Consider the following 17,946-nt stretch of genomic DNA (forward strand, 5'->3'; position numbering starts at 1 on the left):
ATTATGAATAAAGTAGAGATAAGAAGTAAACATATGTGTACCTACAATCCTGCAAACCATCCCAAATTGGGAGCTAATAGCGTTACACAATGTCTTGGAAAGTTATATCATGCAATGATATCTGGGACTAAATTGTAGGAGAGTCATGAAAGATTCCAAAGGCTTCCATGTGCAACAAGGCTTAAATTTATATGGCAGGATTATTTATTGGAATATTAATTTATGTTTGTTCTTTATTTTTCCTTTCTCATTTCAAACACATCGTCAAGCCCTTGGTATTTCCTTGCCTCAGTAACTTACACAGCACAGAGAGTTAAAGTTACTAGTAACTAGTAAAAGTTAAAGTTACTAGTTACTAGTTACTAGTACTAGTTAAAGTTACTAGTAATTCCTCTGGACATTTGTAAAAGCTAAAATCATTGAAGAAATTAGGTGAGTTTTCCAGAGGAAAAAAAGAGAAGACAGTGTCTTGGGATGCACCAAAAGGAGAGTGAATTTCCTCCAGACTGCGAAGTGGTAGAGATCAGAGGGCCTCTGCACAGAGCAGTGCTCTGGGGGAGGTGGCAAGACCATCTTCGAGGGAAGAGCAGGGTAGAGTAACTAGGAGTCTGGACACTCAACACTGGAGTTCTAAGGAATCCCCAGAGCAGCACAGCACCACACCTGTAGTAAATGATCACACCGTATCAGCCTTAAGATCTTTATGCAACTTGGGGGTGGGAGGAAGCATAAAGAATAATGACTGAGCTTGAATTTCCCACCAGTTGAAGGAGATTTCAGTTATCTTAAAGCAAATAAACATGTTTCCACTAGGATTATGGACTGAGAGCCATACCTAATTTGTTCAATTTGTAGACCTTCAAGGGGGGGGAACCAAGAAAAATGGGCTAAAATTACAAGAAGACAGATTTCAATCAGACCCATCCAAAGGTAAATGGATTACCTTAAGTTCCCCAGCACAGGGGCTCTAATATAGCCTAGATAGCCATGAATTAATGATGATATGGAGAAACTGTAGCGTTAGGTTGATGAACTAGATGACCCTTAAGATCCTACCAACCCTACAGTTCTATGAATTATGAAAATCTTCCAAGATAGTTTATTGAGCTAGAGGGTAGAAAACTTGAGTTCTATCCCCAATTCCTTCTCTGATTCTCTATGAAAATTAATTAACTATAAAACCTATTAACAATTGTCCATCAAGTACTGACTTCTCTTAAAGTTTTGTGAAGTGCAAAGTGATTGTACATGCAAAAGTATCTTTCTAATGAGGTGCTTGGTTCTTGATTCAAACAATGAGATAATGCCATTTAAACCAAGCACAGAACCAAATCAGGACCCAAACTTATTCCTACGAGACATTTGATCTCAACATAACAAGCTCATTGACATTCAAGTTCAGCATATACAAAAGCTTGCACGTTATCATCTACTCTCAAATCGAGTCTCCTGCCCACTTCCCCATTTCCATTAAAAATAATATTTCCCCCAATTATCCATGTTCAAGGTTCTAAAATAACATAGATATTTTCTCTCCTTCATCCTCAGTCTATTCAGTCATTAAATGCTGTCCATTCTTCTTGCAAGATTTGTACCTTCATCCCATTCTTTCAATCCATGTTTTCATTCCTGAATTTTCTAACAGTCCTCTAACTGGATCTTCAGACCGCAAACCTCTTTCCAGTATCCCTCAACACTGAGCCTGTACAAAGCTGCTGAATTTATTTTCCTGGCATATCAACTTTCCTGTGCAATAGCCTTTAATAATTCTTAATGTCCACAAGTAAAACCTAGAGTTCTTAGGCTTGGAATAGAATCTCTTTCATTTTGAAAGCAATCTTCTTTCTCTCTTAATCTCAACACTCCTCAGTAGGAGCCCCCAGGCCAGAATAAGCTTATCCCTGACTTCTGAGCTCAGTGGTTCTTCCTGCCAGGCTACCCTATCTCAGTCCCTTTGCCCATCCAACTTTTAGTCATTCTCTATGTCAACTCCCAACTTATCTCCTTGCCATCCCATTTAGCATAAGTATCTCCCTTCCTTGAAGTCTCACATAATTTCCTCCCTCAATCTGATGATCAAATAATTCTGCCTATTGCTACCTAGAGTTTAATATGAATAATTCTTTTATTCCAAACTAGGAAATAGACCCTTAAAGGGAAAACTCAAAATTCACACTTCTTAGGAATTCTCCAAGTGATCCTCATAAAGGTGCTCAAAAAATTACTTGTTACATAGATAATTAACCTAATGTATAATTTTATTGAACTACTAAACCAAACCAATATTTTTCTACCAAATATAGGAAATTATTTTGATCCTGAAAAGCATCTTTAAACTCATAGAAATGGAACACTATAGATTACAAACTTTTTTCCAAGCCCAACGTCAAAAGAAACTATTTCAATAATGCCCCAAAGAAATACTATCAGAGAAATATACTTCAGGGTCCAAACACCTTTGATAAAGTCTATTTAATTTTATTCTTCAGGGAGACTTTTCATTTCAACCTAAGAGCCAAAAGCTCACTAGTACTCTTGATATAGCTAAAAACATATAAAAAACCTCTCTAGAGTTGTAACATTTAACTACTGCAAATGCAGAGTTACTTTACAGATTCTTAAAGGGATTTATCACTCAATGTGAAGATTTTGGTTTTTTTGAGAAGTGCTTAAAAACTGGAAGACATTGTGTAATCTATAGACTTATCCATTTAAGCAGCAGGAAACAAAAATGCTTCCAAATGAATAGAACTATTTCCTCCAGTAATTATCCATTAAAGGTCAGTAAAATCTCCCCTATTGCCTCAAAGGGTTAAATTAGTCATACTGTCAGTTCCATCAGAGTGATCTCAAATCTTAAAAAAGGATAGAGACAAAGCCATCTGGGCCCTCCCCCTGACATAGCTGACCCCATGCCTTTGAGTTACCCACAAACTTTCCCAATGCATAATTTCTAAACTAGTGAGTTTGGATTTTAATTCCTGTCGTGACAAAATACACGTGTGCCCAGGCTGCTGCACAGAAGAGTTTGAATTTAAAACCTGAATGCGATTCTGCTTACAATAGCAAAAAAATACAATTAAACCTAAAGAACAACTTATATAGGTCAAGCAAATCCAGGAGAAAGACTTACGGTCCTATTCATCCACATGCAGGCGTTAGATGTATACGCAAACTCAGGCAATTTGTTTTCAAGCCACTGTTAATCTAGTATCATCTGAATTAAATATAAAAAGGGCTGTGGTAACAAAAAATGGAAATATAAAACTGCTGAGTTTTACGTATCAAAACATGCAACAATATTTCAGTGTAATCTAGCATTATGACATTTTCAACAGCAAATGCAGTTTATCATACTGCATTGAATATTTGCATAAACCAAAGTAAACTACTGTCTCCATGTACATTACTCAAGAACTATCCAAAAAGCTGCTAAAACATTTCATCTAAATGACAAACTACCTCAATTATCATATCTCCATTAAATCTCTGTTATTGAGGAAAAATTGGTAGATCTTTTCCCTGAGCTATAACTACAGTTAATTAAAGCATTGCTCAGGTACCATATTGACAGATTGGGCACATTTACAACAGGTAAGTAGCAGGTAAGAAGTGCTATATACATCAGTGCTCCCATAAAGATAAATAACCCTTGTAACTTCTTGGATCTGAATCACCTGCTACTGGAATTTGCTTCTTGCATCCTTTAGGTGTGTCATTAACTGAATGAGGACAGAAGGACAAGCTTATTGTTCAATTTGAGGCAAATGACTTGGGAAATGCTCTTGGAAATCAAACTCTTCAGTTCAACTTTTAGGTGTTCTGATATCCCTGGAAGCCAAGAAAGTGGCCACACTTGTATTAGATTATATTTATTTCTATGACTCTGAATAACTACCATAAGGTTTCCACTTGAAGAGATGCATTTTGAAAACATATCAGAATCTGCAAAGAAGAAATTGCAGAAATAATACTGATAATAATAACTTCTACAGATGTATCTATGTTTTCTCACAATCCAATGAGAAACCTATGGTGAGAAGAATAACCTTCCATTTTGCAAATGTGTAACCTGATACTCAAGGACGCTAATTGGTATATACAAAGTCAGCTGAGACTAGAACCCAAGTGTTTAAATCCACTCCTCCGTTTAACTCTTAGGCAACTTGCTTTTTTTCTTTAAAGATATGTTTTAAAGTTTGTTTTTTCAAAATTGTGGCCCTACCATGTGAATAGTTTATTTTTTCACCTTTTCACTTGATATATGAACTCTTCCTTATGGTTTTAAAAATATTAAACTATATTTAATTGCTGCATAATATTCCATAATATAAATCCATAATAAGTGAACTGTTTGCATAGTATTTATTTATGTTGCTTCTAATTTTCTGATACCATAAATACCACTGAAATGAACGTTCTTTCACATAAATATTTATTTTCATCTATTTTAATTTCCCTAGGTTAGATTCCTGTAAGAAAGCTTAGTGAGTATTTTGATTGAGTGAGTGATCACTTAGTGAGTGATTGCTTATCAGAGGTATATACAAATTTATACTTCTAGCAACCATACTGGCATTTATTATTATGTCTTGTTTTTAAGTTTTATTAATACAATGGAAAAGACTGTATATCTATTGTTGCTTTAATTCACATCTCAATGATTACTAAGACTAAATATTTTTGTTATTCCTATTTCTCCTTTTGCAAGTTATTCATTGTTTCTATGCAGCTTTAATTGGGCTTTTATTGGTCTGTCTTATTAATCATAAAGAAATGAGCCCTTTGATATAGTTTTTGCTACTATCCCCAGTAGATCATTTATCATTTGTTTTTTTTAATGGGGTTTTTGTTGTACAAAATTTTTAACTTGTATGGAATGAAGTCTATTTTTCCTTTGTGATTTTTACATTTTTCTTAGAAAGTCCTTACCCATCCTAAGGAAAAAAAAAAGATTCTCTTGTATTTTCTTCGAGCTTCATAGTTGCTTTTCTACCAACCTTGGATTACCAATGATTTACTGCTGAGTGAAAAGCAGAGAAAAATGATTTCATTTATTTGAGCTCCTGTGAACGGCAGGCTAGGAAAAAAAATGCCATTTCACTCATAATTCTTTGGTTCTTATTTGCAAGGCTGGCCTAAAATGCCTTCTCTTTTTGTGGGTTTTACATAACTCACCATTTGTTTAACTTGGCCCCTCTGCCTAGTTTAACTGCAAATCTTCTGGGCAGATGCCATTCAAAATCCTGAGTTTCACCATTAATAGCATTCCGTACCCGTCATATAATACTTATCACTCAGCATTATCATTAGTGATACTAACGTAAATAATTTTCCTCTCTACTCTTCTTCACATGATAGAAAATATTTAGCAACTGAATAGAGTTTAATATTAACATTAAAAGCATATATATGTAGTTTGACTCTAAGACAAATTTCCTTAGACATTAAACAAGAAATCTGTTCTATATACTCAGCTGTACACACATACGCATATAATAGACACATCCATGTGCATTTGTAGTGTGCTTGTGTGCTCACTAATCTTAAAAATAGGCTGAGACAGAAACATGGTTTGAAATCTCAGGCAGACTGGTTGAGATCAAAACTACATGAAACAACTGCCAGGAGGAGACCAGCAAGGGAATTGAACAGATTAGGTAACTCAGAAATTTAGACATTTCCCCCCATTATGTTCCTCATTGCAGTTTTGTAATAAAAACATGAGCAAACTTCAAAGGAAGCTCTGCAGTAAAGGTTAATTGCTACTAAAGAAGAGGGTGGGCCCGAGCGCCAGTACTTTGTGCCCAACTTGAGAGCAGACAGGAAGGATTACACGTGGCTGAGAGCTACGGATGCGTGCCCAGCTCCTCGAGCAGGGAAGGCGCTGCCAAACCTCAAGCCCCACCGGGGACCTCCTGGTAGGACGTGAGCGCATGAACGCGAATCCAAGAGTTGGTGCCTGCTAACGGTAGGGCAGGGCGCGGCGGGGCGGGGCGAGGAGGGAGGGGGAAGACATCAATTTCCTTCCAAAATTCAAACCGGACATACTCTTCTTCCCTTGTTAGGACAATTCCAGAGCGTTGACCGAGGCCTGTTGCCGAGAAAGCAGAGGAGCCAGCTCTTCTGCGCCAGCAACGCAACCAATCAACGCGCGCTGGGCTTGGGGAAAGGGTGGAGCCCAAGTCATGCCCGATGCACAAACAGGGCAGAGAAGGAGGCTCTGAACTGGCCAGCAGAATAGTGTGTGAGAATGGCCCCAGATAATGAAATTTAAGATCCCAACGAAAGGAAGAAAGGAAACTAGTAAAAGTAAGAAAAACGAATTTCCAGAAAACTGACTTAAACTAGCTTTGAAGGACCGTAGAAAGGGTCCAGAGGCACAAGTTGAGAGAATAGAGGCATCTGATAGAAGGGAAGCTGCTGATGGACATGGTCTTCAGAATGAGCTGCCTCCAGCAGAGAGGGGTGAGAAGAAAGTAGACCTCATGGAATCTGCTGACACTGGATTGCACCTGTAGAATCCATGTCTCAGGAGGCCATTATTTTTGTGAAATAACGTATCAACATGGTTTGGCACATGGAATTTTTTCAGTGACCTTCTAAGCTTCCTTGCACCTCTAGTATTTGCTACTTCCTTGTACCAGAGTATTTCATTTCTTCCTTATGGAACTTTTTCCCCCAGGGTTTCCTAAAAATATTCTGTTTATGGGCTGTCAAAAAGACCCTAAAATTATGAAAGAGTGTTGGGAGGCAAGCAAGGAAGATGGCAAAAAATACCACAAGAGTTGAAAGTAAAGGACCAAATCAGTGAACAAACATTTATCTTTCTCTTGGGATTGTGGCATATCCCTTGCTTGTCCTGGGGCTTTAAATTTGGTTAAGAGTTTCTCCACTCTCCTAGGAATTTCACAGACATTTCACTAAAGAAGTATGGTTTGTGAATTAAACTGGTAGCTTCTAAGCTCTTATGAAATGGGTTTGGCCACTTCCAAAAGTTCCTCATCAGAGATGGAATTAAGCTTTTTAAAACTGGTTATGGAAAGAAATTGCCAGAAAATTCATAGTTGAGGTACCAGTAAAGCCCTTTGGTATCTACTTACAGAATCTAAAACAGCTAAAATAAAGACATTAAAGCTCCGTGAGCGCTACTCCAAGGAAAAACATGACCTGGTTAATGTTTGGCTTATTCTGTCGTTAAGGGAGACCCGATCACCAATACCCACCGGAATGACCAGGTAAGAACAGACTTATCACATATCACATACTGTTTCTTTTACATTATAACTATGTGCCTCCACTCTCTTTTAGCAAGACAAATTTTTAAGAGACTTTTGGCAACCTTTGACCTGATGGCTTTTCTCATAAGCTTTTTATATCCCCAAAGTGATTTTCCTTCAGATTCATTTAGAGTAAAATAGAAATGCCCTGAAATTATGTTGCAGCAGACTGGGTGGTTACTCTCAGGCAGTCTGAAATGACCAGAGTACAGCCTTTCAGTATTCAAGCCATATCTACAGTAATTATTTGCCAGCGTATCTAAAAGAAGGCAGGCATTTCCTGTTGCACACAAATGGGACACTCTTATCTAAATTACTGTTTAAACAGGTATTTAAGAAAAGACTATCACAGGCAGGAATTTACTGATGACGGAACACATTAGTTTAGGGCTGGACACATTAGTTGAGGACTAACCATTGTCAGGAAAGGAAGCATATCAGCATCAGGAAGGTATAGGGAATATTTTATAACTCCCATATGGGTCAAGTTGGGGGATTGTAAACTATGCCGTTTGCACTCAGGAAAAGCAGGAGTGGCACAAGCCCTGACGTGGAGGTCCGGATTCTGCAATAAGTCTCCACTGCCCGGAGTAACCTTGAGAGTCAGAGCTTGAGACTCATAGCTTTTTGGGGTCCCTGTTTCCTTATCCATAAAATAAGCACATTGGACAAGTTCAGCCCGAGGTCCATTCCACTCAAGCAATCTCAGTTTTACATAAAGAAAACCAAAGGATGGTCAAAGTTTGGTGTACCAGAAGCTTATAAAATATATTTCCTGGAAAGACACTTTGAGAATTGGTTTGGTCTCTCCCAACATGTAACCTAGGAGAGACTGTACTCTGGCTGCCCAACTTTGTTCTAACCAGTGAAACTGGAATTTATTCCCAGTAGAGGCTTATAAAACTGGGCTGTTATTCTCACATTAAGTAGACTGCCCTCTGGTGAGGACTGTGGTTTACGTGTGGGCAGAATGTGTGGTTTACTACCTCTAATTTGTTTATGTTGTTGATGGTGGTTTCAGAAGAAAGCTGCAGCCCTTCACATGCTAAAGAGTGACCTGATTTGCTTCCTTTAAAAAAAAAAAAAAGTGTTTAAAGGTGGGGAGGAGAGCATGAGGGTACATTAATGTGCCATTGCTAACAGAGGAACCACTGGGATCCCTTTGACCACAGAGCTGCTTCATCCAGCTCTGCATGTGAAATGAGAGCCCCAACTTGTTTATTATAATTACCTAAGTGTGGCTTGGTGGCTTTTGGCAGAGATCCTTCCTGCCTCCAAAGGAGAGACCAAAACTCAGGAGCTACAAGTTAAAGGAAGGAGCAGGGAGTGTATTCTGTAACAAGGAGACTGAATTCTAACGTAAACTGGGTAAAAATATTCAGAACAACCCTCAAAGATGAAGATCAAAAAGTAAATGAGATTGCCCTCCACTTTCTACCATATAATAAACAAAGATAGGTGTGCAGGAGAACTGAATAAACAGTGTAAATATAAGTTCAAGTTCATTGTCACAGCTAACTTGATGCAGACCCTTCTCTGCTGCTACAGAACAGAAGAGCTTTCTTGTAGCCAGGAGTCCTACATAAAGAAAAGAAAATAATTATGCATGTCTGGCAGAAGAGGGAGTTGTAGCAATGGCTTGCCGATAAAAAGGAATGTGAACAAGCCATAGAACGCTAACCTAACCACACTCTGAGTTTGATAAGGAGCAGAGAGTGCCCAAAAGAATGAAATTGTGTTAGTCTCAAAATTAGGTTTTATTTGAAAATGAACAATGGTCCTTGTTCTCACAAGGCCTGGTAACAAGAACAACAACTTATGATCTTAAAGTGATTCTGTGGGGAAATTCCTTGATTTGGCTGATTTCAGCTTGGACTCTCGCCCCATTGCAAATACAGTATCTTCCGTGTAAAATAAGTTTAGATGGTTCCAAGGAGTGCAATTTTCTGCCCCTATTTCAAACTCTAAAGGCCCCCATATGGAGTTTCCCAATGCTACATCATATTAAACGTAAAATCATTCAAAACCATGGGGATGGATGGAGTGTCACTGAAAAACATAAAGAAAGGGTTTTTTATAATTTGAGAAAACATTATACACTTTGATAAAAAATGTTTTCAGGAAAAATATGAACAGATGTAGCATGTATATGTGTATACATACACTAAATAGCACTTAGGATTTGAGAAGGGGTAATTTCAACATTGCTAAGTGGTAACACAAGCTAGGTATTTAAGGGAATGATATAATATGACAACTTCATAGACTACCAAACTATGTATGGTCTCTGGAAATTGTCATTATCAACATGTACAATAACTAGTAGCATTAGGTGGTCTGTACAGTATCCTTCAAGTCTAATTGAGTCACACAGTCTAAGACACTTGATGGGCACCAGGCACTGCCTCCTAATGAGAACTGACTTTTAAAGAAAGGCATTCAGGACCTCTTCTATATAAATTACTATCGTTTGCAGCAAGAGAGGATTATAAATGTTTGCTGGCAAAAACTAAATTTATTTACAAACTGGGTCTAATTTACTCATGGCTCCAGTACAATCGGCTTTTGTCGAAATATTTATGTTATCTGTACTTTTGCCTCACTAAACTCTACCACAATCATAAACACTGTTGAAAAATTATTTGCAGTTAGCAGGATTTAAACTACCCATTATATCACCAGCTAGTGCCAGTAAACTTTTGCACTGGTTGATAATGTTTCCTCTGTGGAATAAATATACATTTGGCTGTCAAAATCTTTGGTGGGCTCCATACTATGAAAGTTAAGTATTAAACAGATGTCCCAGACTTCACCAGTTTTGTGTGACTGCTTCAATCACACATTCCAATTGAAATTTTGTGGGTAGATAGACTACAAAAGTGCCCAGATTTCAATTCTTTTCTAGCATTAGGAGAGGAATTATTAGATGATTGAAGTGTTGGGGTGATACTCTTTGCCCAAGATGCTACTTCTCAGACTTAGTCATTTACCCACCCCAAAACTTTGATTTGGTACCATGCTGTGCCTGGACCTGTGCAAGTTGCTATGGCTAGGTATAGAGTTGAATAAAATCAACCTTCTGCCCTCAAGAAACTTAGAGTTGAGTAGTGAAGACAGAGATGGTAACAGGTATATGACTATGCAATAAAATAAGATCTAAAATGAGGTTAGGAAGAGTGATGGCTGTTAAGAGTTGAATATAAGTAACTGCAATTGGGCATGCCAATCTACAGAATTAGGTGAAATGGGTAAAGGGGGTCAAAAGGTGCAAACTTCCAGTTAAAAAATAAATAAGTCATGGTGACGTAATGTACAGCATGGTGACTATAGTGAATAATACTGTATTGCATATTTGAAAGTTGCTAAGAGAGTAGATCTTAAAAGTTCTCATTACAAAAAGAATTTGTAATTATGTATGGTGACAATGTTAACTAGACTTACTGTAGCAATTACTTTGCAATATATACAAATATCAAATTAGTACACCTGAAACTAATATAATGTTATATGTCAATTTTACCTCAATAAAAAATGGAAAAAATCAAGAATAAATCTCTTCTTTCAATTCTTGGTGGAAATGCAGTTGTCATTCACATTTATTTCTTAGAATCACCACGTTCTTCACAGTAACATAAGGATCAAATAAGGGATGATTGGGACTTCCCCAGTGGTACAGTGGTAAAGAATCCGCCTTCCAATACAGGGGACGCAGGTTTGATCCCTGGTTGGGGAACTAAGATCCCACATGCCGCGGGGCAACTAAGCTCGCGCGCCTCAACTAGAGAGCCCGTGTGCCGCAAACTACAAAGCCCACGTGCCCTGGAGCCCGGGCGCCACAACTTGAGAGAGAAAATCCACACGTCACAACTAGAGAGAAGCCCGCACACCACAACAAAAAATCCCGCATGCCTCAACGAAGATTCCGTGTGCTGCAACTGAGACCCAATGCAGCCAAAAAATAAATAAGTAAATAAAAATTTAAAAAAAATTTCTTTAGTTGCATCAACTTAAAAAAAAAGGGGATGATTTACTCTCACGGCTTCTAAATAACTCAAAATGATGAAACGAACAGGTTCTAAAACAGCATTGCCCACATTTCTATTACAAAATAAGCCAAGAAGAAAACTACATGGAGAAGTGGATGGTTTCCCTGTCATGTAACTAGTAAAAATGTATTTCTGCGTGGTCTACTTCACTGCAAAAAAGACTAAAAGTTCTCCTGTGAACCAGGTGGGACTGCTGGGATGCCAATGAAACTCCCACCAGCCTATAAATGGCCCAACCACAGCATTTACCTTCCAGTTTGAATTGAAAGTTGTGCTAAACAGACCAGAGGTAGTTCTGCTTGACCTCAGAACAGTGCTGTATTCAGAGGGAAGACCAGCCGGATCACCCTGGAGTCTCCAATTTAAAGCAACAGTTGTCAGAGAAAACGGCAGCACTACTATTTTCTGGTGTCCCACACTACTCAATAGATGATGGTCCTTTCCCAAATAATATCCACATATGCCTATGATGGTCAAAGAAACTTAACTAAAAGCAAAAGTAGCAAAATAAATTTGAGAGCTGTATTTATGTGGTGGAAAAAAATCTCAAAAAAGAATCTATTCATCAAGGTGCTTTGCGAAAGAGGAATACCCAAAACCTAATATTTGTACCTTCATATTTCGTAGTATATACATAAAATATTGTGTTGCCTACTTATATCAACATTATCTAAAATGACTCTTACTTCGATCCAGGTATTATTCTCCAGAATAAGCAAAATCTCAGTGATTTTGTTTTATGCTTTTGCTGATCATTTTATGGATTCATTCCAATAAATCTTCTCTAACAAACTGCTTTTTAAATAGGTTATAGCTGTTAAGTATAGCTAAGTCAATAGTTGAGCTGTTAAATATAGTTAAGTTAAAATCTTTTGGCATCATGTTGCTTAACTGATGAAATAATTGATTGAAATATCCATTTTTCATAGCATTGTAGAATCTCAGAGCTAAAGAAGCTAGAAAATTATCAGTGTACTCATCTAAACATGTAAGATGCTTGTTGATTCAAATATATTGTTCATCAGTCCATGTAAACGTATATAAACTATGACTGCTTGAGAGGAAAAATTGGAAATATTATAATTCTATCGAAAGTATATAATGTTAAGAAAATCCTCTGGGGCAGGAGAGATTCCTAAAGCATATGAAATAATTCTGCAATAACTTAACAAGCCTCGTGCTGTTTTTATTTTTGTTGTTTTTGTTGGTCTCCCTGTTGTATTACTCTATCTACTTCACTCAACTTTTTAATACTCATCACCACTATTAAATCTTAGCAACTATGATCCAACACATGCCACAGACCGTTAATTATTTAGTCAACAAGACTTTTATATGCAAAGCACCATGGGGGGGGGTGGGAGGGTCACAAAAAAAGAATAAAGTGAAATTGCTGATTTCAAAGAACTTATAATCTAGTCAGGGAGATAAGACAAATGCCCAGGAAGAATTAACTTGTATAATACAAAGCTGCAATGAATAGAGTCAAGTGAATGGTATAGAAAACAAGAACTAAAATAATAAACACTGAAAGTGATTTCCTCTTTTTTAAGAGAAAACTGAAGTGGAAGATGGCTAAAAATTCTACCTGTGATAAAGACAGATAATTGAGAGAATTGTGAAACAAAAGGTTATAGACTGTGGTTGAGCCTTGGAGAGGTAATGACTTTTAATTGGATTGAGTTTATCATATTCGCAGAGGTACAGCAGACACAGAAGAAAGGATTAGAGTGATTTCCACTTTCCATTATTTGGCATAATGAGAAAACAGAGGGTGGTCCACATCTCTCATACATATTATGAGCCATAGGAGATGCTTAGCATGTCAGTTTTTGGTAGCATTGAGCTTTCCTAAATAAACACATTTATTTGGACATAGTTAAGTCAAAAGAAGTCACCTGGCAAAAAAAGGTTACAGGTCATTAATTTGAATAGTGCAAAGGATTTATGAATTTTTAAATTAACCCTCCTAAATCTCTACACCATTTCGAACAGTAGGGTATATCTGCATTTTCCTTCAAAGTTTAGCCAGCTTAAAAGGGTCAAATGAAAATACCTGGCTAAAGAAAACCCAGCTGAGCAGACTTTCTTTCTTCTAGGTGGAAAAGGGGTGCATTATAAATTCTTTCCAAAACAGCATTATTTACATCAAGTCAAAACACATACAAAAACCAAACAAACAAAAAACTTGTGTAAATATGTGGTGAGTCATAAAAGGATCAGGCAATTTGCCCACCCCAAACTCAAGTGAGCCCAAGTAGGAAAGTTTATGAAAGCACACCTCCACCAAAATTCTTCCGTACTGTAAGGTGATGAGAGCAGGGAGCGTGGTGCCTAATTTACTGTAGAAATCCCCCCACCAAAGTTTCTAGGTCATGATAATAATTTAGTGTGTAGTTGATGACTCAAAAATGTCAGACAAAGCAAACCAGTTGTGCTAGAAGTAGTGAGTGGCATCTTTTTCTTTCTCTAATTTGAGAAAGTCTAACAGATATGTGCAAAAGGCATCACACAAATTGTGCCTGCAGTCTGTTTAAGGATACAGTAAAAGCGTCCCACTGAAGGAAGGGAAAATGCATGCTGAATCTACACGTGCTTCTGTACACACACACACACATACACATACAAACACACACACACACACATACACACACACACACACACACACACACACACACACACACTCCAAATGCTCAAAATCCTAGTAGATGAATTTAACCAAATGGAATTAATTCAGAGTTTGTACCGTGTCCTCACATTGCAGCCTCTTCAAATACATTTGTTAGAAGAAGAGTAAAAATAGGCAAACAAAATATCCCTATATGGGTAAACCATATATTTATCCTTTCCTCAAGATTTTTACTGAGTCCTCCTGGAAGGAAGATTGGTAAACCAATATCAAATATTGCCAACTAAATTTGATTCTCCAGCGTTTATTGCAATACCTGCTATGAACCAGCTGTACATTGTAGGTTGTAGAATGTAAGCTTCACGAGGGTAGGGACCCTGTCTGCTTTGTTCACCGATGTGTCTGCAGCACCAGACACTATGGCACTATGGTAGATGGTCAATAAATACTTAAAAGAATGAATAAATATAGGAATAGATAAATACAGAAATGAGCCTTCAAGGAGTTCAGAGACAAGGGCAGCTATCCCAAACCAGACTGTGCAACCAAATTTCACTTGGAGCTTATTTTTTAAAGTACAAACTTTATGGCATTTCTAGATCTAGCAATAAAGAAGCCTTGTTCATATGATAGAATCATTCTTCACAACATCTCCAGCTTCCTAGTATATAGCCTCAACCCACAATATCACAAGTAAATTCAGATTAAACTGTAAACCACAGCCCCAAGCCAATTCCTGTTTAAACCAGAAGACCACATGGGATTCAAGTCCACCTAACTACTTATGTGGCCCTGGGAAAGTCTCTCAATCTAGTTGAACCTCAGTTTATTTATCCGTATCTGACATTTGCTCAATATGGTAGCCACTAGACACATGTGGCAACTGAGCATTTGAAATGTGGCTACTCCAAATCAATAGGAGCTGTAAGTTAAAATTATACACCAGGTTTTTAAGACTTGGTACAAAAATTGTAAAATATCTAGTTGATGGTTTTTGTATATTGATTACATACTGAAATGATACAATTTGGGATACAATGGGTTAAGTAAGATATACTAGTAAGATTAAGTCTCCCTGTTTCTTTTTACCTGTTTTAATGGAGCTACCAGATATTTTTTAATTAATATATGGTTCTCATTTATATTTCTATTAGACAACACTGGTTTTTAAAATACTTGTGACACAAAATTACAGTAAAAATCAGAAGAAATAATTCATTTGAGCATCTTTTGTATACTTTAGAGGAAACTGTGAATGCCAAAAGTCAATATCATTATTATTAGGAAAGATTCTCTCGTCTCTAGGTCTTAAGTGACAGTTCTTAAAGGTCAGTGTCTTTCAGATCTACCTGCATTCAGATAACAAAAGGTAATGAAATGGTTCATGAACGATTCATTTTCTACCACTCCCCTAGCAATAATCTCTCAATAAACACTTGTTGAAACCAAATGTAAAGAAAGATCAATGTGGTCATTGACATGGTACAAAAAGATGAGTTCTCCTGCCAAGAGCTGTGTGATGATGCAGGAAATAGCCTGGACTGAGTATGGTTAGAGGAGGCATTATTGGCCAATGAGCAATAAGCAATATTTGATAATGGGAAATGATAAACTTTTCCCATGATTTTAGCCCAAAATGCACAGAAGAATAAGTCATGGGATTAATTTATCTCTTCTCCTATCTCTTGGGTAGGGCAGTTCAATTCCTCCCACAAATATCCCATTCAACACTTCAGAAAGAACATGTGCCTTGAAAGATAAAAGAATACAATAAAAGAACACGAAGAACTTTCTTGCTGTCCTTTCATTACTATGGTGTAATTGGTGAACATCCAAAAACACCTCTTAAGTCTCAGCTGATGGATGAAGATGGAAACAGGTACACTTGGGATGTAAATACCTCACAATACCCTGATAACATTCCCAAGACTTTTAAGAAGTTCAGTAGTAGGAAGATGGGCAAACCCACCCAGAGTTCTCTCAAAGTTCCATTATGCGAAAGTGAGGAGTAGCCAGGGTTCCTCTGGGGTAGAAAATTAAATTGTCATATGCAGCTTATTCTGTACTCTTACTAGATCATGACTCTAGACATTTATGAATATTAATTGACATATTTACTGCAATGTAAGGCAGTTGCTAACCTAACATTCCAGCCTTTGTTCCAAACCTTATATAATTTTCTTCCAGGCTGTTGATTTTGGAGTGGCTGTGTAAGCCTGGTGAACTGCTAGCAAAGAGTGATCAATCAACACTTTGAAAGCTTCTGGTTCATCCCAATACCTGGGAGCTACTTTGATAAACAGCATTCTTGGAACTATGTAAAATGTATGTGTGGGAACATGGCAGGTTATTGTTCTTATTTTTAATTTATATTTAAACAAAATATTCTGTTTACAACAAATCCCCACTTGCTCTAAGATTATTCTGTCCTGAACTCAATTCACTAAAGCTCTGTGTGCACTTACATCAATATTTTCTTTATAGATTTAATGATGGCCTCCAATTTATCCACATTTGGGGGCACATTAATAATAATACAAATATAAAAATTCCCTACAACCCATCTTAAGACCTGGATAAAGGGATTGAAGAACATATAAGACAATTGCTTTCCTGGATGCCTATATGGTGCTAAAGGTGCATCATTCTCCCAAGAAAGTTTTATCCTGGGTCAAGATTGACACTCGTTTTAGAAAGACTTCGGACGGTTAGAGCTCATCAATTTTCTTCGCAAAAATTGGTCACAGCTTTCTGGAGACCTCAGAAAATTCTTTCGTGATTGGTCATAACCAATTTGCCCATCTTATGCCTTTAATGCATTTTATAATCTAGCCACAATAATCTATTTCACGTTCATGAGTGTAGAGTTTGGTTTCTCTGTGTTGTTTTCCTTGACAGCCTTCTGTTCTCGAATGTCCTTTCCTCATTCTCCATCACACTGCTCCCTAGTGAAGCCTACTCCTGTTCTGAGAGCGAGGGATGGAGCAGTGAGCAAAACCAGCAATGCCCCTGATCTCAAGAACCTTACAGCCTGGTGGGTAGAGGGAGAAAGGAACCAACGCATAGCTGGACAATATGAGAGAGTCTTAGGTGCTGAGGAGAAAATTAAGCAGTTAGAAATGTGGTGGGTGACTACTTTAGATAGGGAGGGCCTCACAGAGGACACAAAACACTCAAGATTTATACCTTGAAACTCTTTCAGATCCAGTTTAGATGTCATCTCATCTGCTAAGGGTTTCCAGTCTACATGTCCGCCACCTCCCCAACCAGAGTGAGCGCCTTCCTTTTTGTATCCCAGAGAATATAAAATGTACCTCAGAATGTATTCTTCTGTCATTTACCCTGGTGCTACTATAGTTAGTTGTTTTCATGTCTATTTTCCCGTTTTGATTTTCAGCTACCTGAGGGCAAGGGCTATGTCTCAATTATCTTTATACCCTCCTCCAGTGCTGTGAATATAGTAGATGCTCAAATTCAAATTGAACCAACTTTAGAAAATGCTAATTATGAGGACTTTCATTTTTAGAAGCTGTACTTTGTAGCTCACCCAGCTCTGCATCTTAAGCAGATTTTAAAGGAAGCTGTTATCCACAAAAGTCATTGCCACTACTGGAAAAGAGGTATTTTTTAGAGGATTTCTAAACTATTAAGCATTCAGAATACTTGCTCAAGCAAGTGACAATTGCCAAGTGCTCTTGCAGAGGAGGTTAAAGTTTGGAAACAATGATCTTTTCCAATAAATTTCATACAATTACCCCTTGATCCAAAAAGGGAATTCTCAAGCTTTCTGTTTGAAAATATCCCCCCTCAAATTGAGAATTCCCCAGTTGAAAAGAATCAGAAAGAGAGGCTTTTGGTTAATAAACTAGAGCACTGAGCTGAACTTTACACAACACAAGCTGGATTTCACAACAGCCAGTGAGAGTAAGCACAGAGTTTGAAAATTCTACCAGAAAGTTTTGGGTTTTGTTTCTGTGTTTTTTTAATAAAC

At 37.5% G+C, this 17,946-nt stretch overlaps 1 protein-coding gene across 1 annotated transcript in view; it reads right to left on the reverse strand.

Moving 5' to 3' along the window:
* Positions 1–17,946, reverse strand: part of MECOM (MDS1 and EVI1 complex locus) — a 566,050-nt gene that overhangs the window by 285,884 nt on the left and 262,220 nt on the right. The window lies entirely within an intron of this gene.

This window comes from Eschrichtius robustus, chromosome 6 (assembly GCF_028021215.1).
Source record: "Eschrichtius robustus isolate mEscRob2 chromosome 6, mEscRob2.pri, whole genome shotgun sequence".
NCBI classification, from domain to species: Eukaryota; Metazoa; Chordata; class Mammalia; order Artiodactyla; family Eschrichtiidae; genus Eschrichtius; species Eschrichtius robustus.